The following is a 23,642-nucleotide window of genomic DNA, read 5'->3' on the forward strand; positions in this document are numbered from 1 at the left end:
GACATGATCTGCCTTTTACAAACCCAAACTGGGTGGAGTCCAAAGTTTGGAGATTACCATTGTCTTTGTTTATAAGTTACATGACGATAGATTCCATGGCCTTGCAGCCCAGGCTCGTCAGGCTAATGGGGTGGTAATTCCCAGGGTCCGTGGTGGCTCCACCTTGTGGAGTGGCATAAGCATCGCTGTGCACCATTCAGCGGGCACAAAGCTTGAGGTGAGGCTATGATTGAACATGGTACTTAGGTGAGTTGGCAGTTCATTCTGTAGTTCATGTAGAACGCAGCCTGGGATGTTGTCTGGTCCCATTGATGCTGTGTTCTTGGCTTTGGAGAGTGTGGTTTTTACCTGTGTAGCTGTGATTACAGGAACTTTGCATTCTTCCGGTATAGAGATGGGGCCTTTAGGGGGTGAGAGGGGAGTAAGGTTAGCACTGAACCTATCTGCCAGGATGTTTGCAATATCAGTTGGGTCTGTATATTTAGTGCCATTGTGCTGTAGCTCAGAGCAGATCTGAGTGTTGCCATTGAGATTCTTGACATAGCTATAGAAAGCTTTGTGGTTGTCTTTAGAATCAGTGGCAATTTTATTTTCGTAACTAGCTTTGGAGGATTGTATCAGGGATCACAGCTTCTTACTGAGGCTGACCAGGGAGCTCCTCCACTCATGGAATTTTAGTCTCTTTTGCAACAGTTTCTTTCTTTTGTTGTACAGTTTGTTTATGGCAGGGGACCACCAGATTGGCTTCCTTTTTTTGGAATTTGGTTCTGTTTGGGATAGCACAATCTATGCAGTCGTGTAAGTGCTTAGAAAGTGCAATTGTGTAGGATTCAGTAGTCGTAACTGCATTGTCCATCTGCATGGGTGTCATGTAGTTCACCACTTCTTAAGAAGCATGAAGTTGGCTTTGGAGAAATTTTTTATTGTGGTTTCCTTAATGGGAGGGTGGGGGCAGGATGTGGATATCTAGTGTGATTAGCTTATGGTCGGATTGGACCAATGAGGCATTGACTTCAGGTGTGGAACTCCAGTCCCTCATTTTGGTAATGACTAGATTTAAGATATTGTTTCCCCTGGTAGGGGTGTGGATAAGTTGATCCAGGGCACTGGAGTTTATGAATTCCAGAAAGCACTGAGCGAAGGAGTTGGTACATGAGTAGTTTTCCTAGTTAATGGTGGGGTAGTTGAAATTGCCCATTATTAGTGTGTTTGGTTGAACCCTAATATTTTCCAGTACATCAAGAAAATAGGATTGGGAATCTGTGGCATGGTGGGGGATCTGTAGCAAGCTACAATTTGGATTGCAGTTTTGCCCAGAGTTAGTTGCACTTGGATAATCTCGGCTGCATTATGCTGAGCAACTAGCCTGGAGGTGTGGATATCCTTAATGAATATGGACACACCTCCACCTTTATTGTTCCGGTCCAGGTTACATGGCCAAAAAGTGTGGTATGAGTTATACCCTGGTAGTGCAGCAGTGCTCTCTGGAGCCTTGAACCAGGTCTCAGTCACTGCATAGATATACATGTTCTCCTTTTTAAGGTGTGCCTTGTGTGAGTGCATTTTGATATTTAGAATTCTAGCATTGATTAGCATCACCCTCAGTTTTTGCTTGCCTGTTCCTGTTACCGTGGTGAATTTGTCATTTTAACCTTGCCTAAAAAAGGCACTATAGGGTAGGCAAGAACCTTAGCCAGTATCCGGAATCAAAGGGGTGACAGGTGCAGGCCATCTCTGGCAAAGCATCCTGGTCTGTCGACCATGTCATCCCAGGCAGACAGATACTGGATCCCTTTAGAATGACACCAGAAGCTTAGCCAATTGTTGAAATCAAGTCAATCATTTTGTCCTTGTACTGCGGTATCATTCTGGGTGATGGCAGAATGCTACTCAGGGCTAGGGCCATACCTGCCTGTGCTACAAGATTGGAGTGCTCTTCCATGTCTCTTTTCATGTAGTCCAGGGAGGTACGTCTCAAGTCATTCACACCAACATGGACAATGACAGAGTCATATTTGTACTTGTTGTGAAGTGACCTGAGTGCATGGGTTATGTGGTGGATCCTGGCACCCGACAGGAAGCTGACAATGAGTGGGACATCAGTGTGCCTGACTATAGAGTCACCTGTGACTAGTGTGTTGGGTATGTTGTTTTGCCTTATTGGCTGTGGTTGAGTGGCACACTGAGTTTGCGGCTACGTGTCATCTGGGTTGTGTTGGGGGGGGGGGGTAGAGGTTGCTTGCATTTCTGCTTTGGAGTTCTCTGCTGCTTGAGCAGATTATTATTCAGAGTCTCCATAGATGTTTTTGTGTGTCTATGTGTAGATTTTGGTGGTGTAGATTTAAAGACACCATATATTAATAACAGAGTTAGAGTAATAGTTAATGGATGGTTTACTGAGAAGCTACGGGTGAAGAGAGGTGTAAAACTTAACTGCCCTAAGAACAATGGTTGATTTTGTTTAGTGATGAATGCTGTTGCTTATGCTATGTGGCATAAAGGTTATGAAATCTTTTTGGGATTCCTAATTTTTAATATGCAATGATGTTATAGTTATTGCAAGAAATTAGAGTTGGATGAAAACAAATGTGATATTACTGAATGATACATTCAAGAAAGTGGGATTATACCTTAATAAAGAGAAAGGTAATGGTTTAGGTGAAGTAACTAAAAGTGAAGATATTTGCTTTTCTGGTAAAAAGAAATTAATTAGTCTTTTGATAAAGTAGAAGAACAATGGGAAGCAGATAGGTTAGGTCATATATGGAGTGTATGTATGTGTCCAAGAAAAAAACAAAAATAAATAATGCAGTTGTTCAGTGTCATGTAGGGATCAATACCTAACCTAGTAAAAAGAGAAATTCTGTACCTGGAAGAAGTAAAAGGAGGGTTAGGATTAATGCATCCAATTGTGCATATAGTATCTTTGCAATCTGTGTGTTGTGATGTGAAAGCTGGAAAAATGATTGATTGCAAACATTTTTGAAGTTAAATATGGGGAGTTTGGGAAATAAAGTAAAAGTAGGAAAAAGGGAAAATGTTTATAACTGAAGTTAAAGAAAACCAGGAAAATGTATTATGCAAAATAAATACCCAAGAATTAGAAAAATATGAAAGAATAGCATCATAAGATGAAATTTGTGTTATATTAATCCTTGGGAAGGATTGGGAAATGAAGTAACTAATTTTATAAGAAAAAGAAGGTAAAGATTCTTGCTTTAAAATGCGTTAGAATTTTTATGGAGACTATTTATTTACAAATTATTTGCAAAAGGGAGTATATTATATAAGAGATTATGTGATAGTCTGTGCATATATTGTAATAAAAAAGAAACAGCAGAACATGTTTTTGGATGTGAAATGTGGGATTGGGTATACAAAGAAAATGTTACTATAAACATAAATAAAGAAGAGGATGTGAGCTTGAATATGGTTTTCTATAGATACAAGAAAGAATATGTTGGTATGCAAGAAATAATAGATAACATTTATGTTTTGAATGATATGGGAAATTTGAAATTAAAGAAGAGAAGTCTTACTTAATAAACAATGTACTTCAGAGGATATTTTGGAAATTATATATTTTTCATTGTATAATAAAGAGCAGGAGTATTGAATTAAATTAAGTTTTAGATTTTGGTGGATTAAGAAGTTGTTTCATTCTACATTTACATTGTATATATTAAAAACATAAATAGTGTAAATATTGTAAATACTGTAAATGTGCAAATATTGAAACTATTATAAAATAGTGTAATGTTATGTAAATAGCATGAGAGGGTTATATAAATAAAAAAACACTAGTATTTTCAATATGTGTAATGGGATCTTTCACATCCCCCTGAGCTACAACCAACTCAAGCATATGGCACATTGGTTTAACTTCTCGACCAGATAACAAAAATTTGTGGAATTCAGTGGACTGAGTTGAGTTTCACACAAAATTTGCAGTAAGTCAAGTAATATGCAATTTGTCGCAGCTGAATGAACATAACTCAACACAATGCAGACACAAGAAATAACCAGCAATATCGAACAACTACAGTCAGGTATTGCAAAATGGTATGCCAAAGAAAAACTGTGATATATTTGCATTAGCAATTTGTTTGTATGGCTGCTAGACAGACTCAACAGAACATGTCAGTAATATGTGAAAAACACTTACTGAAGACAAATGTGCATCAACAATAGTCGAATAATCCACAAATATCCAAAAAATGTTACAGACATCATTGCTAGACATGGGTCCAGGGAAGTAAATACTGTGGGAAGAAATAGCCAGGGAATTGTATGGCTAGGCTGATAGCCTAGTACCAATTTATGCCATGGAATTCATAAAAAAATTAAATAAAAATATTAATTACACTGGAGTGGCATCCATGACCACATCACCAGTGCTAAATATAGCTAACAATGAATGCGGGCCATGTGAACTGACCACATGTAATGCACACACCAAGGAAATATGATGATGGCAAAGACAATGTGAGATGAGGGATGACTGCATAGCAAGGTCAGAGGAAAATTTAGTCAAGATGGGCATTTTTTTTTATGAGATCCCCATCCTCTTTTGGGGGGGATAGAAGCTATACAAAAGACACAGCAAGACAAGGTGGGGAAAAGTGTGCATGCAAACAGTTAATAAGTATCAAAAGACATGACTGACAAGGGTCGGTAATATACACAAATGATAAGTGATGTAAGCACAAATATGGACTGCAGAACACGGGTTAAGAAAAAAATTACAAACAGGGTAGGGGTGCTTACCCACCATGGCCAACCTCAATAATACATTATGTACCAATGCACAAAGCAGTCCTGGCTATGTGATGTCATACAAAGGATTACGACTGATGGTAAGCACGTGACACAGAATACTAAATGGGATTCCCGGCATAGCAGTACACAGTGAACGCAAAACATCATCTTATTTATTTATTTATTTATTTATTTATTTATTGCATTTGTTAACCAGGTGATGCCCCACTGGGCTAAGAGCCCATTTTCAGTGGAGACCTGGGAAGAAGAGCTCCACAAGTTACAAAATAAGCATACAGAAAATCTAACTGATACATCACAGAAAATACAGAATAAAATTAGGAACTTTGAACAGTGACTTGAAACTAAATAGGCTAAAAGTAGTATGGAAAAAAAGGAAACAATATTGTCAATACAACTTAATTGCAATCACAGTAGAAAAAAAATTGCAAACAACATTATGAGGAAGCTGTACAGCAGTAAAGTTAGCTAACAGTGAACAAGATGTATGAATAAGTATTCCAGCATATGAGAGAAAGACTGAAAGAAATAAGTAGAGCATGGATGAAATTAACCTGGAGAATAGCAGGAACAAAGCCAATGATTGGAAAGGTGGAGTTTTACGAGTTTTTTGAATTCTTGATAATTAGGGCTTTGTGTGATTTGCTGAGGGAGTGTGTTCCAAAGTTTGGCAATTTTGTAGGAATAGAGGGAGTCTCTGTGTTGGTTGTGGGTGGCTTTATTGGGTCACTTTCAGTGCACCTTTCATGGTTATTTATAAATATGCTAAAGAGGAGAGGGCCATGTATAGAACCTTTGGGTACACTAACAGAGATAGAGAGCAGGGGGATAGGTTGTTTTCCCATTTAGGTGCCTGCTGGTGGTTGTACATAGCTAAAGAACTAGGACAGGGATGAAGAATTGAGGCCATATGAAGAGTTTGCTAAGTAGCTGTTGATGAGAAAGGGTGTCAAATGCCTTGGACATATCAAGAAATATAGAGGAGACAAGTTGGCCTTCATTTAAAAGATGATGAATGGTGTTGGTGAATGATAAAAGGGCAGTGTTGGTACTATGTTAGGGTCTAAAACCATGTTGGGAACCGGGTAATAGTTTGTGAGTAAGGAGATGGTTGAGGAGTTGATTATGGATGCACTTTTCTAGCATTTTTGAAAGGGGGAAAGGATGGCAATGGGATGGTAGTTAATGAGTTCACTGGAAGAACCACTTTTGTGAAGGGGAATGATGTGGGAAATTTCCATAGAGTTGGGACATAATTTTCAGAGACAGCTCTATTAATTAGGCTTGATATAGGGTAGGCAATGGAGGGAGTGGCGATGTTTAGAAATTAATTTGGTAAGTAGGTCAGCAGTGAGGCAACAGGGTTTTAGCTTAGATAGAAGAGCTTTTATGTAACTGCAATGGATAGGGAAGAAAGTGAAGGGGTAGTGTTTGTCGGGAGAATGAGTGGGAAGTGTAAGAGGTTTGTTAGGATGGTCATTTAGCAGAGTGGTTATGGTATGTGCAAAATGAGTGTTGAATTGAGTAGCAATAGGGTCAGAATTATTAGAGGTAAGAGGGGCAGGGGTTAAGGAGTGACCTAGGCTAAAGAGATAATTAATGCTTTGCCAGAACTTTTTGGGGTTGTTTAAGTGTGTTTGTTGACAGGTTAGGAAGTAAGTTTGTTTATCTTTCTTGATTTGTTTTTTAGCTTGGTTTCTTAGCTGTTGATATGCAGATAGGTTTGTATTGTTTCTGGTAATGTGGTACGCTGCCCAGGCTTTGTCTCTATGCTTTAGCAGCATTTTGGTGTATGTAGCAAGCCAAGGAAGGTGTTTGGTTTTAGGTGGATTTTCCTGGTGGGACCAAGGAGATTAAGAATACTAAAGAAGGTACTATTAAAATACTGCACAGCTAGGTCTAGTTGAAGGACTTTAATTGGTGCCCAGTTACATTGTTGGAGTAACTGATTAAATGTGGAAGGGGAGAAGTCTTTCTTACTACAGATGTATTTGTAGGTAATGTTGCTCTGAGAATGGACATGTTTTCTGTATAGGAAAGTTGGTGTATGGTCACTGAGGGAATCTGGTAGGCATTTTGCTAGGTAACCAAGGTTGGGTTTATTATTTAGTATCCAGTCAAGTGTTGATTGCCTGTTGATATGTTTGTTTATGCGGGTTGGACAGGTTATGGTTTGAATGAAGTTGAATAGTTTTAGGAAGTTAGAGGGGCTGTTGGATGAGCAGGAGCACCAGTCTAAGTTGAAGTCACCAAGAATAATAGTTTCTTGGTTGAATTGGCTAGATCCCCATAACAGTAGACATTCAATAGGTAGGAGGTTATTGCCAAGAGGAAGGTAGGTGGCTATAATAATTATAGATTTATTGGGGTTAAGGTCTAGGTGAGTAGATAGGATTTCGGCATTGAGCAGCTCAGGAGGAGTGCAGCTTAGTTGTATAACCCTGAGAGTGTTTTTAACATAATAGTGACTGCACCACCTCTTTTATTTAATCTATTGAGTCAAATGATGTTATATCCAGTTGTGGTAATTTCTAAGTCTTTCATGTGGGACTTTAAGCAGATTTCAGTGATAACAGCTATGTCAGATGAGTTGGTAGATAGGGCAGCATGAAGCTCACTAACTTTGTTTACTATGCTACGGAGATTGAAGGTGGTAAATAGCAAGTCTGTATTAGATGAGTTGAGTAAAGGTGGGTAAGGGTGAGAGTGGTTAATAGAGTTATTGAGTGAAAAATGGGGAATTGGTGGGGATGGTAGAGGGCAGAGAGGGAGAGAGAGTATTTGTGGGACCTGGGTTGGGATGAATGCCAGGCTGGAGTTTGATCTGTTTTAGAGAATGTAGCAGAATGTTTCTAAGTTTTGAAATTAGATTGTGATATCTGAGTGTAGGAGCTTTGGGGTTGTAAGAGTGTATGGGTTTCAGATGATGGTGAATATTGATGGGATTGCTAAAAAGTTGAGGTCTAATGTTAGTATAAGAGTGGGTTAGGTGGAGATAGGGGCAAAGAGGAAGTGTAGGTGAGTAAATGTGTTTAATGTAGTAGGAGTGTGGGGAGGTAAAACTATAAGTAATGTAAAGAAAGTGGAGTAGTAGTAAATTGGTAAATAGGGGAAAGTAAGGATTCATAATGGATAGAGTAGAGTACACTTGTGCTAAATGGGAGGGGTGTAGAAGATTATAGGAGGGAGTTGATAGGATTAAATGTAAAAGGGGAGTGGTCAGGAAAATGGCTGAGATGTCAGTTGAGGATAGGCTAAAATGGGGAGGGATGTGGTTTGGATAGGTATAAATGTAGAGAGGCCAGGGGTAGGTGGGAATGGGGGTAGTGCAGGGGTACAGAGTGAGCCTGGAGTGAAGCGGAGGGTGAACGGGGCAGGATATGCCAGAATTTAGTGAGTCCAATCCAGAGAAATTCTCTGCAACTTGGAGAAAGCAGGTAAATATAGAAGGGAAGGGAGAGAGCGGTAAGACCAGGAGGGGGAAACTGGGTGAAGCAGTACTAATCGTTCATAGATTAGTACTAAGCTATCTGCCTTTGCGAGCCATTTTAAGCCTAGCCAATTGTCCCTTGTGAGACTCAAACCCTGCACCTTGTGTTTACAAGGCAAACACATTAGCTATTAGCTATTAGGCCACCCTCCCAAAGTTTAGACTGAAGGGGCACTGTGTCAGAATAGTGGAAGGAAGTAGCTGAGAATACTGTTGAAAGACTAAACAGCTTACTTAGGGAACAAAAAAAAAAAACAAAGCTCTTAAGCTGTTAGTTTTCCCTTAGCCAGCTTCAGTAAGGGCAATGGTACTTGTGGCAGAACAAAGTGACTTAGTGGGGGTGCCTAAGGATTCCTAGCAGCATGCTCACTTTAAATAACTTGGACAATATATACATTTAGGGAGACATACAAAAAATTACTCAAGAGGGTCTCTGAATCCCTTTCAGAGAGGTATGGATACAACTGGACACTGATGGCATAAAGCTATTCCTCTGTAGGGAGGCATCACTACTGCAGTGTATAGGAGAAAAAATACTCATGAGGGTCTCTGAATCCCTTTCAGTGAGTGGTGGATACAACAACTGGATGCTGTTGGCAGAAGGCTAGTCTACTGTAGGGTGATGTCACTATTGCAGTGGATAGGAGACTAAAAAAGAAGACGATAGGGGAAAAATATTAAGTAAAAATAAAAGTACTGAATTATATGCAGTAACAAAGAAGAAAACAGATAGGTAGAAACCAAGTAACCTGCATATGCACATGAAATGAAGCATTAACTAGAACAAAATAAATATAAAAATAGCACAATAGTATAAGCAGATGTAATGCCTATTCAGTACACTCAAAAGATAAGCATTAAGCACATAGTGCAACTGCATTAGAACATTAAAGTCATTAGTTCCTGTCTAATGAAAATGCTACAAAATCCCATATGATTAATTCTTAAAGCTAAACATATACAACTCATTTAACCACTTTAAAGAACAGTAATTCATTTGTTTATCATTGTACAAAAACATGCCAACAGTTATATACAAACCAGCCACGATATAATAAGCGATAGCATTCCACTTCGCAAGGACCAAGAAAATAGGTGTATTAACCCTCACTAACAGATTCTATATGTTAGAAGTGAAATGCAGTATAAACATACAAGCTTAAATGAAGTACCCTATTTGCTTCAATAGCTACTACTGCTTAAATGTTACAAAAAAAATCATGACACATAGGTGTCTTACAATAAAAAATGCAGAAGCAGAATGTACCACAAGGTATTATACATTACCAAACAATAAATTAATTTGAAGGAGTGGCCGGACTGCATAGAATAGCAGCAGCAGAAAATCACACAAACAGAATTAAACTGCCATTAAGGTGAAAGAAAGTTACAAGACAGAATATACACATATTTACGAGTATAATGCACTTAACCATAATAAACAACAGTACATACAGGACAGCTTGCTTATATTTATTGTAATTATGCACAAGAATACATCAAAAATGGTTACTAGTGTACATGTAAGCCAAGAAACAGCAAGGCTGAGCAAATCCATCAAAGAAAATGTAGAAGGAGAAAAGCAGATGTCAGGTTAGAATCTTTAAGCTGGCATGAAATAGGCAAATAGCTATGCAGACTGCCAAGCAACAGTACTGCAGAAAAAGGGTAATATGGCTGCATAATAAACCACTAACTATATAACCGAAAGAGTAGGACAGGAGAAATAGGATCCTGGCATCAAAGAAGCCATTCCAGTACAGAGGCAACTCAGATGCAGTTCATGTATGAAGTGTAGATTTGTGACATACAATGATATCACACAAGCCAAACTTATAGAAGTCTTATCACACATATCTGCAACATTAACATGAGAAGTGAAACTGCTATGTAGAAACTGTGTGTTTCTACAGAAACATTATTACATAGCATTTAAATAATATAAATTGTGGTACATAACACTGTGCATACATATGTTTGGGGAATGTAAGACACACATGTAAAACAGCTGGAAACATCAGAATGATCACCGCATTGTGTGGATATAGGTTCATAGATAGGTTCATGGATATACATTGCATATGTATGATAACCTATTATGGTGGCAGAATATCATATAAGGCCAGTACACCAACACTCAATGAGGTTTAAGGTACACAAAGGTGCACATACACATATACATACATATACAGATACATATACATATACATATACCACGTATATGTGAAACATATAGCATAAAGCTATAAGGAGGAAAGTAACTGGACAACATATGTTGACAGTATTAAGGAAATGCATGTATTAAAAATAGCCCAGCAAAAACACAGGGCAAACATATCCTGGTAAAAACATTGCACATGCAAGTGTTTCAAGCACAACAAGGACTGCAAGTCCCCTGCAAGGTACATGCAGCAATTAACATGCATATACACAAATGACACAAACAACACAGTAATGAGCAACAAGTAAACAACAATTAGAATAGGTACATAATGAAATAAGGGTTCAATATCACATAACTATATATTCCGCCATGCAACCATAAGACAACAAGTTGCACACTCACTGAAAGTGATAATAATATAACATGTAAATGTGTATGATTGATCAAAGGACAGTTATGTATACATAAGTATGGCACACAACCTATGGGCAGAATTGCAACAGCAGAACGACCAAAAAGTCACGGAACAACAACTGGAGCAGGAATGAAGGACTTAAGCACAGCTCAAACAGTAAAGCTCTTTTATTGAATAAAACAATATGGACAACTCGACTGGTTAAGCGCTTTCATCTGTTTGTATACAGACTTCCTCAGAACCAGTATTTTAAAAATGCCCATAGTTTAAATAGCAACTTTGGCGCCAAAAATTGTAAGTCACTTAAAGAAACATCCTCCTATATCACAATATATATCATAACTGAACAAATACTAAACAAATAAATACATTATAAAATTAATTGTAAAATTCCTCTAATGAAATACAAAAATCCTGTTTGAAATTCACTATATATATTATGAATATCCTATTAGAATGTCCATTAAAAAATCATTAAAAAATGGAATTTGCTAATTAATAATCATATACTCATTTACTAATAAAAACTCATTATTATAAAATATTATTAAATATTATAAAATATCTGCTGCAAATACAATGGTACATAATTAAATACTAGCTGAGAGCTAAAAAAGGTTTGATACTAACGCTTTCATTAATGTCCGGATGTCTAATGGCATCTGTAAGTATTTGCCACTTACTTTCTTTCCATGCTAACAACATTTTCCAATGGGGAACAAGGTACTTAAGGTGACTATGTGAGGGTGTAGTGCTCCTGATTTGTTAGTGCTGGCATATATGAATGCTGCCTTGAGCAAATACGAGGTAAGTCATTGGCCTTATGTGTTGTTACTTAGTATGGGATTCACAATGCTATGGTAGCATGTGCAAAGGTCACCTGTCGATCTACTCTCAGGTCCAGTTGGTGAATCTGTGAGTCATGTGGCAATGTTACAGCTGCCTCATGTACACAGACAACCCTCTCCCCTTCCCATACATGTACAACACATGTGAGAGATGCAACCACATAGCCAAACTGGGGGCTAAGCTCTGTTAACTCAGCACTGGCATTCTCTGTCAGGTGGAGTGGGATACTACAGTGAATACAGTACCAGTCTCCCATAGACCTGCCACTACCGCAATCCAAACACAGAAACACACAGGTACATTATTGGACTCTCAGATTAGCATCCTGCCTGAGCAGCTGACACCTTCAAAGCAGACACACAAGCAAACGTTAAGCCAGAGCAGGGCACGTGCAACACATAGCTCACAAAGCCTGTGTGCCAAACAGTCACAGGCCATATGGCTTGACAACACACCTGCTACAGTTGTATGAGGTACCTCTATCGTCAGGTACACTGAGGTCCTGCTCACCAGGCTGAACAAGGTGACAGTCACGCTGAGCTGCCCGTCGGGCACTATGATCCACCACATAACACAAGCATACCGGTCACTCCAAGGCATGTAGAAGTATGACTCAGTCATTGTCTGTGCCAGTGTGTATGACCTCTGACGCATCTCCCTGGACTACATGTTAGGGGACATAGAGGGGCTCTCTGAGCTTGTGGCACAGGCTGTTATGACCCTGGCCTTGAGTAGCATCTCACCCTCACCAAGAATGCTGCCACAATATGCAGACAGGATCATCAGTTTCTGCAATTAACGTATGTTTCAGTGACATTCAAAGGGGATCCAATGCCTGTCAGTGTGGGATTACATGCTGGACAAGCCACATTGCTTTGCTTGTGACAGCTTGCACCTGTCACCCATGGGCCGTTGTATATTGGCAGAGGCTGCTGCTACACACATAGTGCCTTTGTATGCAAGGCTGACATTACATAGCCACCTACACAGGTATCACACTGGATAGGACATTAATAGAAATGCTACTCAACAGCAGCAGTGTAAACCTCAAGATGCATGCAGTGGAAACTGTCCTTAGCATGGGGTACAGCAATATCCATGCAGTAACAGACTCCTAGTGCAAGGCTCCCAGGTGCACAACATCAGTGCCAGGTCATTCCTGATACCATGCTTGTCGTCCCCTACATATGCACCAAACCAGAATAGGGGGGATGTATCCAAAGGCACCTCAGATACACACACCCCCAGGTTGGTGGCACTGCACAAAGCATCAGAGCCTATCCGTGTGCACCTAATAGTGGGTCAGACTGCCTTCAGGTTCATAGCCTGGCACACACCACACTCCCATAACCAGGAAACCCACTTGGCCTTCCTGACAACACTGGGAATATGACGGTCTCTACACACACCATTATATGGTTGTACTGCGACTACCCAAACATAGAGTGTGAGCATTACTCTAGCTCCAAGACCCTATCTGAAGGGTTCTTAGCATTCATTCCCTGCATTGCTATGGAACAACTTGTTACCACTCCCACAAGAGGTGACAACATGCTGCACCTGTTCATCACCAACATGTGGACTATATGCTCCAGACCAGTCATGTATCCCTTGCTGGTGGGATGACACCATCTACAACCCACACTGTCTAGTCACATACCACATGCAGCCCCTGCACAGAACACCACAGTCATATAGTTGTCTGATGCATATTCCATGTATTCACATGAGGCAGGCTTCGGACATGGGAACTATTGCAGTTCACAGGTACATATGTGTAGGTGGCACACACATACATCATGTGTGCAGTGACATTACTGATATAATGTATGTCGTGCAATATTGGGAACAACACCTCACACACATGGACAAACTGTGTGACAAAACTACACATGGCGTTTGTTGGATACAAACCCCTACCTAACTATGTTAGATCACTTGTGAGAGACGCAGTAGCAGAGCGCGCTATTTGCATTACTGGGGGGATTGCTTTCTCCTGCTGTACTTATAGGGTGCTGACATCATCAGTGTTTAGACAGTGGAATATGCAGCATGTGTTGTGTAGTAATAGTTGCCAAAAGGGACATTTGTTTTATACATGTAATTGCACACACTACTCCCCCACACACATTTACACACACACTGTGCACTTGCAGGATTCAAACCCCTACCTAACTATGTTATGACACTTGTGAGAGACACAGTAGTAGAGCGTGCTATTTGCATCACTGGGAGGATTGCTTTCTCCTGCTGTGCTTATAGGGTGCTGACATCATCGGTGTTTAGACAGTGGAATATGCAGCATGTCTTGTGTAGTAATAGTTGCCAAAAGGGACACTTCTCTTACACATGGAATTACACACACTACTCCCCCACACATTGTGCACTTGCAGGATTCAATCCCCTACTTAACTATGTTATGACACTTGTGAGAGACGCAGTAGCAGAGTGCACTATTTGCATTACTGGGAGAACTGCTTTCTCCTGCTGTACTTATAGGGCGCTGACATCATCGGTGTTTAGACATATGCAATGTGTTACAGGCAAGCTACATGCAAACAGGACAAACAGTGACATTCTGTCAAAGATGTGCAGACAGAACACTGTGGTAATTACTATGGGTGTGCAAAACAATACAATGACATTCATACTGTAACTGCATCAGGCATGCTGGTATATACCCACAATGATATCATTACACTGTACTGTTGTCAACATCATACTATTACAACACATCTATGTAGTCACCCTGTGCATCAGCACCATGTTAACCTGTTCCTGCACCAATTTTACAGATTGCAGGAAGTGGCACAGTTTCATCATATGCACAGGGTGTGTACCTGGTATGCCTGAGTCTGCCACTGATACAACCAATTGACATGTCTGTGTGTGTGTGTTGGTGAGGGACAGCAGTACAAGATGGGGCAATGTTGATGCAGTGTGTGCATGTATGTGTTAGCCCTAGGTGTTATCACTTTGCATGTGTGTATGAATGCACACAGTCCCACCTCATGGCTGCCATATACAGGTGTTTGTGGACAGCCACAGACTGTACCTGGCAGGTCATACAGATCACTGTCTGTGGCCACGGACATGGTACCTGTGCCTGGCAGGGGTGCTATTGACCATATCAGGTACTAAGCCAGACTGGGTACTGTCATCAGAAGCAGGTGGTTGGTGACTGGATACAGGTCCCTGTTGGGACTGTCCGGCGCCACGTGCACGAGGTCTCCTGGGGCGGTCTGATGACAGCACAGACCCAGCATTGCTGGGGCTGCTACTGGCACTATGTGAGCGGCCGCAGGCCTGTCGTCTGCGATGGCTGCCAGCTGCTGCTGTTGCTGGCATATGGCCACTTCGATGCCTCAACCGTCACCATTGCCCTGGCTCATGGACATGTAGTTGTGGAACAGATCTAATGTGTCCCCCCAACGTCTGTCAATGACCTCGGTGAAGTTACGGATGGCAGCCGCAACAACACGCATACTGTCACTCATGGTTGTGTGACATGCTCTCAGCTCCCTCAGACCCTATCTGGTGTACCATTCCATACGTGACTGTGCCTGCATTACAGCCCGAAACATAGCTGAGGTTGAAAGACCTCTGTGGGCACGTCTGACACAGGTGGTACATCCACGGATGCTCCCACGAGAACCCCTGGATGTCTGCCTGTGTGGTACCATGTCAGGACCCTGGCCATGGCTGCTGTGGGGGGATACATGTGCCACCGATACCACATTACCCTGGTCAATGCCCACTGTATCCTGTCCATCACCTAGGGACATTGGTGACAAAGGATGTATTGGCAGGATGACTGTGTGCATTGATGGGGTCGACAGCTGTGTAGTGTCAAATGGCTGACCAATGATGGACCCTAGCACACCTACCTGTGCCATTACACAGGTATCATCATTATCACTATCCACAGCAGCTGATTCAGGTTCCCTGCTGCACAACACCAGAGCAGCACCAGAACCTGTGGGAGTAAGACAGGAAACACAGTTTACAATGTGTACACAATGTCACCACTGATACACACATGCGCACATGCACACATGCACACATGCACACATGGGCACATGCACACATGCACACATGCACACATGGGCACATGCACACATGCACACATGCGCACATGCGCACATAGGCACATGCGCACATGGGCACATGCACACATGGGCACATGCACACATGCACACATGGGCACACATGCACACATGCACAGATGCACACATACGCACATGGGCACACATGCACACATGCACACATGCGCACATGCACATATGGGCACATGCACACATGCACACATGCACACACCTCAGTATATGAGATATCAACCCACAGACACAAACAAACACATAGCACTACTGCTTCAGCCTATTATTACTGTTAGTATCAAGAGTATTGAAGGTAATGGTATTACACATTCACCAGCATGGATAGGCTGCCTTGCTGTTACACCAGATAGACCTGCAGAAAAGAGACATTTATTGTCAGTGGGCACAACTGTGCCATTGATACCGTGGGCATGATACAGTTCAGTAGTGCAACAGTTAGCTTCCACAGGTGTACTGCTGATATTGAGGATATCACTCTTGCACAATAATTACCAAGATTACAGCTACAAAACGAGGACACACCTCACACATGCATAACCTAACAGTGTACAGAATGGTCAACTATACACATGGCATGTTACCTGCATGCTCCGTGTCCTGCTGCTGTGTGGCTCCAGCCTCCATCATTACACATGTATGCTGCTGCTGTTGCTGTTGGGCTGGAGCCACAACACTTAGGAGTAGTCCCTCCTGTCTGGTGAGGGGGGGATGTCTAGACACCCCACCACCTGTGGCAAGCTGCTGCCTGTGGATATCCGACGCACGCTGATGGAAATTTCTAATTAAATCACTGCAGTGATGGAGTACCTGCTCATATGTCCAGTTATGTGTGCCTATGTCATTTACCCGACGGACCAGGTCTTGCCACAGTGCAGCCCTCTCCTGCTGGTTCTGGCTGGTGCGGGAAAAGAGTACAGCGAAATCCCGCACCAGGCTCTGGTGTATCTCTTCCTCCTCTGCAGCGGAGTAGACAGGGTTCCGCTGGTGAACCATAGCCCTGAAAAGGAGAAGGAAAATATGTCAGCAATATCTGTCAGCAAAGTATGGCACACATAATACACATAATACTCGACTGCAGTGCTATAACTTAACCACCATATATAGCATCTGTCTGTCTATTGGGGGATTCACATGTGAATGACCAGATATCAGTGCTCATCCGACAACTGTGCAACAGTCCCTGGCACACTCCATACGACAGACTAGTATACTGCAGCAGTCAACACACTGTTTCAGGTACAATACATAACCTCACACTAGGGGGTTGTATCAAGGTACTGTATGGGGAACATTATCAGCCCATGCACTGCACACAATGCATGTTACATATTTCACTGGTAATGCACACTACTCTTACTTGCCATAACCCTACCTACACCACAGTGACATACAGGGTAACACAGCACAACATATGGCAATGTAGTATGTGTTGATCGCAATACCTCACACACCTGTCTCTGGCCTCATACCAAGAACACACACTACCATGACAGACAGACAGTCATGGTGAGCAATCACACCAGTACACAACATGCACCCAGTCACTGGCACATTCATTCCACCTCACATATTTCATTTGCAATGTGTTCATGGGTGTGCATTGTGTCTTAGGTAGGTAGTGTGCTTTTGGCCCTGGGCCTACAGCAGCATACTGTTATGCTACCCTGCCCTTTGTGACACATGTGTTATGATCGTACCTGCTCCTTACAAACAGTTACACAGAGTGACTCATATGGCATATTACCTATCTGCATAACATTCAGCAGGGGTATGTCTGACATCTACTCATGGGGAGCCTTGCTTCTTAATTCTGTGTGGTCTACTACAGGGTATGTCATATCTGTGGGTAGGGTCCTGTACCTCCACCATGTGCTCTATACTGCAGTGACAAGGACAACAGACATAGGTAATTTGTGTTGTGGATGCTGGAGGTGTTACCATGGTTGTTAGACAACTGTCATGGGTGTGACCGAACTATGTATATCCAGCAGTGGCAACCTCTATGTAGGTAGTCTGTGTGTGCTCTGTGGTCTTGTCAGTCACTCTGCATAGGTATTGTGTTTGAGTGCATTGACACAGTTACTTGCATATGTCTGTGTCCTTCTCCATATCTGTAGCTGTCATGGGAGGTACATACCGTGAAGGACATTGTGGGGTGTGGAGGGGGTACAGTGACCTACATGTCCATAGCTGACACACCATGTCCACTGACACATTCCATGTACAGGTATTACAGGACTAGTGTGCCACTGTGTATATCAATGGGGAGCCTATTGCACACTTCTTGCCCCTGTTCCCCCCCTGACACATGCAGTGGTGGGCAGGCATGCACATATGTGGTGGTTACTGGTGTCAATGTTTTTGAATGGGGTAAGGTACTCCAGTATCCACACTGGTCCAGGCACCTGTTGCAAGACATCTGCACACATGTGCCTTACACAGTATATATATATATATATATATATATATATATATATATATATATATATATATATATATGTTGATATATTTATATCTGTATATAGATATATATATATATATATATATATATATATATATATATATGTTTGTATATATGTATATAATATGTATATATAGATGTAGATGTATACATATAGATGTGGGGAGAGAGGGGGAGAGAGTGAGAGACAGACAGAGGGAGAGTGAGAGTGAGAGGGGGTGGGACAGAGAGAGCGAGATAGTCATATACAGACATATCTGTTGTCAGTCAGATCTATCTGTATATGTATATGTATCAACATATATCTATATATGTATGTGTGTATTACATATATCTGTATGTACATATTCTACCAATCTCGATGTCTGTGCAGTAAGTGAGAACCTGGTTCAAGGCTCCTGAGAGCACACCAGCGGTACCAGGCTATACCTCGTATCATGCTTTTTGGACCCAGGACTCGGGACAAAACAAAAAGGGAGGGGGTGTGTCCATATTCATGAAGGACACCCACACCTCCAGGTTAGTGGCAACACATGAAGCATCAGAGACCATCCAGGTGCAGATAACCATAGGCAAACCTGCTATACAACTGGTAGCATGTTACAGACCACCCTCCCAATCTCAGGAACCACAGTCAGCCTTCCTGAAGACATTGGAGAATATGAATGTCCCACCACACACCATCATATTGGGAGACTTCAACTACCCTAACATACACTGGGTGCATTATTTTACCCCATACACCCTAGCCCAAAGGTTCCCGGAATTCACTAAGTCAAATGCAATGGAACAGCTAGTCACCTCTCCCACAAGGGGAGATAATATACTAGACCTGATCATCACAAACATGGGGACAATGTGCTACACACCGGAAGTATACCCCTCACTAGTCACATCTGACCACAGACTAATCCCCCTGGATATACATATCCCACCTCCCCCACAACACAAAAGACTACAGTGGGAAACCTCTCACATGATGACTTTACACTTATTATAACTGAGTTGGTATCCTTTATGCCCACTGGGCCAGTGGAAACCACATTTCACAATGCAGACACCTTCACATAAGCTTTCTACGGACATCTCCAAGAATGCATGGATCATGCAATCCCAAATAAAACCAAGACCCTCTCCACCAATGGCAGGCGTCCTGTCTGGTGAACCCCATCATTGAACAAATTGTATAACAACAGAAGGTAGCTACTGCACGGCAGAGCAGAATTCCATAGAGATAAGGCATCTGTGATCAGCACTAGTAGAAAGATACGTTCTGTCGTACAAACATGCAAGGCCAACAATGAGAGGGACATCGCTATGGACACTACAGATAACCACAAGGCCTTCTTCTGCTATGTTACACACCTGGGTGGGAACCCTCAGATATGTTCAAAGTTAGTTCACAGTGACAAAAGCTACACTGGACACACAGATAATGCCAACATTCTGGCAGACAGGTTCAGTGCAGATTTCTCCCCTCCCTCACCCACACATGAGGAATTACTTATCCCAGCTGACTGTAACCTCCCTGTCATCTCAAATGTCCAGCTGGGAACCACCCTCAGCAAAGCTGTAAACACAGAATCAATGGGACCCGACAGTATTGCAGGTTGCATGCTACGTGAACTCCAAGAGGAGCTACACATGCACATTAAATGCTATTCAACCATAGCCTTACTACAGCATATGTACCTGGACACTGGCATACAACAACAGTAGTCCCACTCCACAAAGGAGGCACCTCTAAAGACCCTGGTAACTACCGCCCCATAAACTTAACCAGCCTGGTCTGCAACGCTATGGAAAGAATCATTATGGAACTCATACAGAGACATTGGGGACTTAAACACTTGATCCCACCCGGTTTGGCTTTGTAGAGTGCAGATCCTGCCTTATGAACCTGGTTGACATTTTTAAATCAGTCACTAGAGCCATTGATGAGGGCACAACGGTCCATACAGCCTACCTGGACTTGCCTACGGCTTTCGACACAATACCGCACTCTGGCATCATAGACATGATCAACAGCTGAAATGTAAATCCATATGTCACAAGATGGGTTGCAAACAGGCTAACAGATAGAAATCCTACAGTCAAACTCACTGGTGCCATGTCAGACTCAGAGCCAGTCACAAGTGGTGTCCCACAGGGCTCTGTCCTGGGACCGCTCATGTTCGGCATATATTTCTCAGATGTGGAAGCAGACATGGGAGGGTAGTGGCTGACAATGTTCAAAGATGACTGCATACTAGGTGCCATAGTCGATACACCAGCTGACACATACATCCTACAGAAAGGCCTCACAGACACCGACAACTGGTGCCGGAGTCATGGCCTTAATCTGCATGCCATGTAATGTATAGTCATACCCTTTCGGATGGACAAGGTACCCACATATTATCACATAGACAGTAACCCACTGAGTACAGACAAAGTAATCGGAGACCTGGTGACACTGATTGATACTGACCTTTCATTTGACACTCACTTTGTCAAAGTGGCTGGATAGACTTCCTACCATGCCCACCTTATCATGAAGGGATTCACATCCAGATCAAAAGGGGTCATTGTACCCCTATACTCCTACCTTATCAGGCCCATGACTGTGTACTATGCCCCATTTGGTATGTACCTCACCTGGCACTTGCAACAGCTAGGGGGACCCCATAAGTACATCACCAGGAGGATCAAGGGTCTCCAACAACTTTCATATGCTGCCAGACTAAAGTAACTCATGCTGTATTCCGTAGCATACTGCCTACTTAGGGGTGATCTGTGCCTGATGTACAAGGCCATGTCCAATCAGGTATCGATGGACATGTTCCACCTCATACAATCCAAATCCATCAGAACCACAACAGCTACAGATTTAAACCTCAGCACACATATGGATAGGACATACTGTTGGGACAGATCCATCACTAAGAGGCTTCCCATACTGTGGAACAGGATCCCAGTTCATGTTAGGCAGAGACCCTCACTGACACTCTTCATGTGAATTCTTGATGAGTGAATGGGAGATCATAGGTTTACACCAGGGGTCAGCTCTGTGTCACTACTAGACAGAGGCACAGTAAACTAATGCTATTATGTACGGGGGTCTTCACTGTATCACTACTATACTGAGGCACAATTTTCTAAATCTATTCTATACACTGTCTGCAGATAGCCTAGTACTAAACTATGACACTGTGAAACTATATTTGTCTATGTATTTCTACATCCCTCTCTATCTATGTATACACATATGCATATTGCATATATATATATATATATATATATATATATATATATATATATATATATATATATATATATACTCCTTCTTAGTTCCACATATGTATACACACAGTAACGTACTGCTGAACATCCATTACTGTACAACCTACTTGTACATTGCACTACAACCTACATTGCTATGTGCACATAGCTACCTTCACATACATATGTATGTAGAGCCTTCAGTGACAGTTGCAGTATGTCCCCGGCCCTATGCACATCTTCATATACATAGATACAGACCAATAACACATCTGGAGGGTTCACAGTATGTAGACTATTATAGTAGTACTTTACATTACCTGTGTTTGTTGCAGCTGTTTGCAAAATGCTTGCAATTACTTGGCCTGCTGTCAGCCTCTTTGTTTTGTTGTTACAGGTTTTTTTCTTTCCCTTTCTTTCTTTCTTTCTTTCTTTCTCTCTCTCTCTCTCTCTCTCTCTCTCTCTCTACCTCCAGCGGGTGCAATGAAAGTATTGCATGTGTGGACTGGGAGTACAGGATGCTTTTGTAGGTATCTGCACATGTCCATGTGATGGCCTCTGCACCATTTGTTAGCCAGCATTTACTAATTGCATGCAGCCTGTTGTGTAGTGATTGCAGTTCTCACTGTGATTAGAGGACTGTGCTATAAAAAGGTCTGTTAGGTAGGCGTAGCCCTTTCAGATTATCAGGGTGGGGACCATGCTGGTTTGCTGTGCACACTGTTCTGTGAGTGTAAGGGTTGGTATGTCTCTCATATTTCAGGCTGTGCTGTAGACACTGCAATGCATGTTGTTCTGTAAGCTGAGTATTCCTCCAGTGTCCTCTTCTCTGTGTGTATGTAAGCTGACACCTACAACTAGTAATACTGTGTATATGGGTGTGTGTGCTTTCCTGTGGGGATTGTGGTGTAACTGGTATATAGCAGTGGCTCTTGCAATCTGTTGCTATGGCTTCAATATTTGGCCTTTACATTCACTCCTTGTATGCCTGCTAGGTGTCTTTCCTGTAATGTGTTGCTATGGCTTTCCTATTTTCCATTTACATTCACAGCTTGTAATGCTTGTTAAATCTGTTTGGGCAGCAATTCCCTATGTGTCTGTTGTGGTAGGGTGTTACTGCATGCAGTGTGGTCTGGCCATGGTGTGGGCCTTGACACTTACAAGGGTATTTGATCATGCTGCTGAGCAGGCCTCAGATACTCTCAAGTGCATCTTTTATCAGCCTCATGGAATGGTACATAGCAGTGGGATACTCCAATGACATATTCTGATATTCTGCAGTTGTGACTGTGGGTTATTTCAAGCATATGTATTAGTAAACCATTTGTGACGTGCAGGTGGTGCATACCTTCAGTCATTCATAGTTACCATTGCATGTGTAGTCATACCTTTCTGCCTACTGTTAGTACATTTGACAAGGTGTCAGTGGGGCACAGCTGACATTTGTTTTCACATCAGGGACATCCCTGTAACTCAGCCACAGTTGCTATGTCTGATCTCTTAACTATTCAACTATGGCAGTGTTTATCCTGCTCTGAGTATGTGTGTGGATTGCCAGATGCTACTGTGACATTATTACCTAGTAGCTACCAACTAGCATGACTGTTTCTCAGCACACAGTACTATTTTACAAATCCACTAGATTTGACAGTAAATATACATGACATGCTTTGTGTACTAGACTTGCTATATTCCCTTTACATTAATTCCTACTATTTTATGATATATTTCTTTCAGCACAATGTTCTTGTATAGCAGTCATGGCTTAGTGGTAAGTCATGCAGACTAGTGTTTCCAAGGTCCTGGGCTCGAGACTGAGGGAGGTATTTTTATTTTGCTGCTGAGAAAACTACAGGCCTTGTCATTCAGAGTGACTAAGGCACTTTTAAGCAGTTGTAAGCGGGTTAGTGCTGGTTTGCATGGAGGTCACGGATGTGCACTGCCGCTTAGCTTCGCGCACACATGCTTAGCTAAGCGCATAGAAGTGCACTCCCGCTTACTACTGCTTAAAAGTGCTTACACTCGCGCACACCCGCACTATTTTCTTTTAAAGAAAAGAAAATGGGGAGATAGGAAAGTGGTGAAAAAGGGGGCACAAAGAGGGT

The sequence above is a fragment of the Protopterus annectens genome, chromosome 2.part1 (assembly GCF_019279795.1).
Source record: "Protopterus annectens isolate FY-2018-M chromosome 2.part1, PAN1.0, whole genome shotgun sequence".
NCBI lineage: Eukaryota > Metazoa > Chordata > Ceratodontiformes > Protopteridae > Protopterus > Protopterus annectens.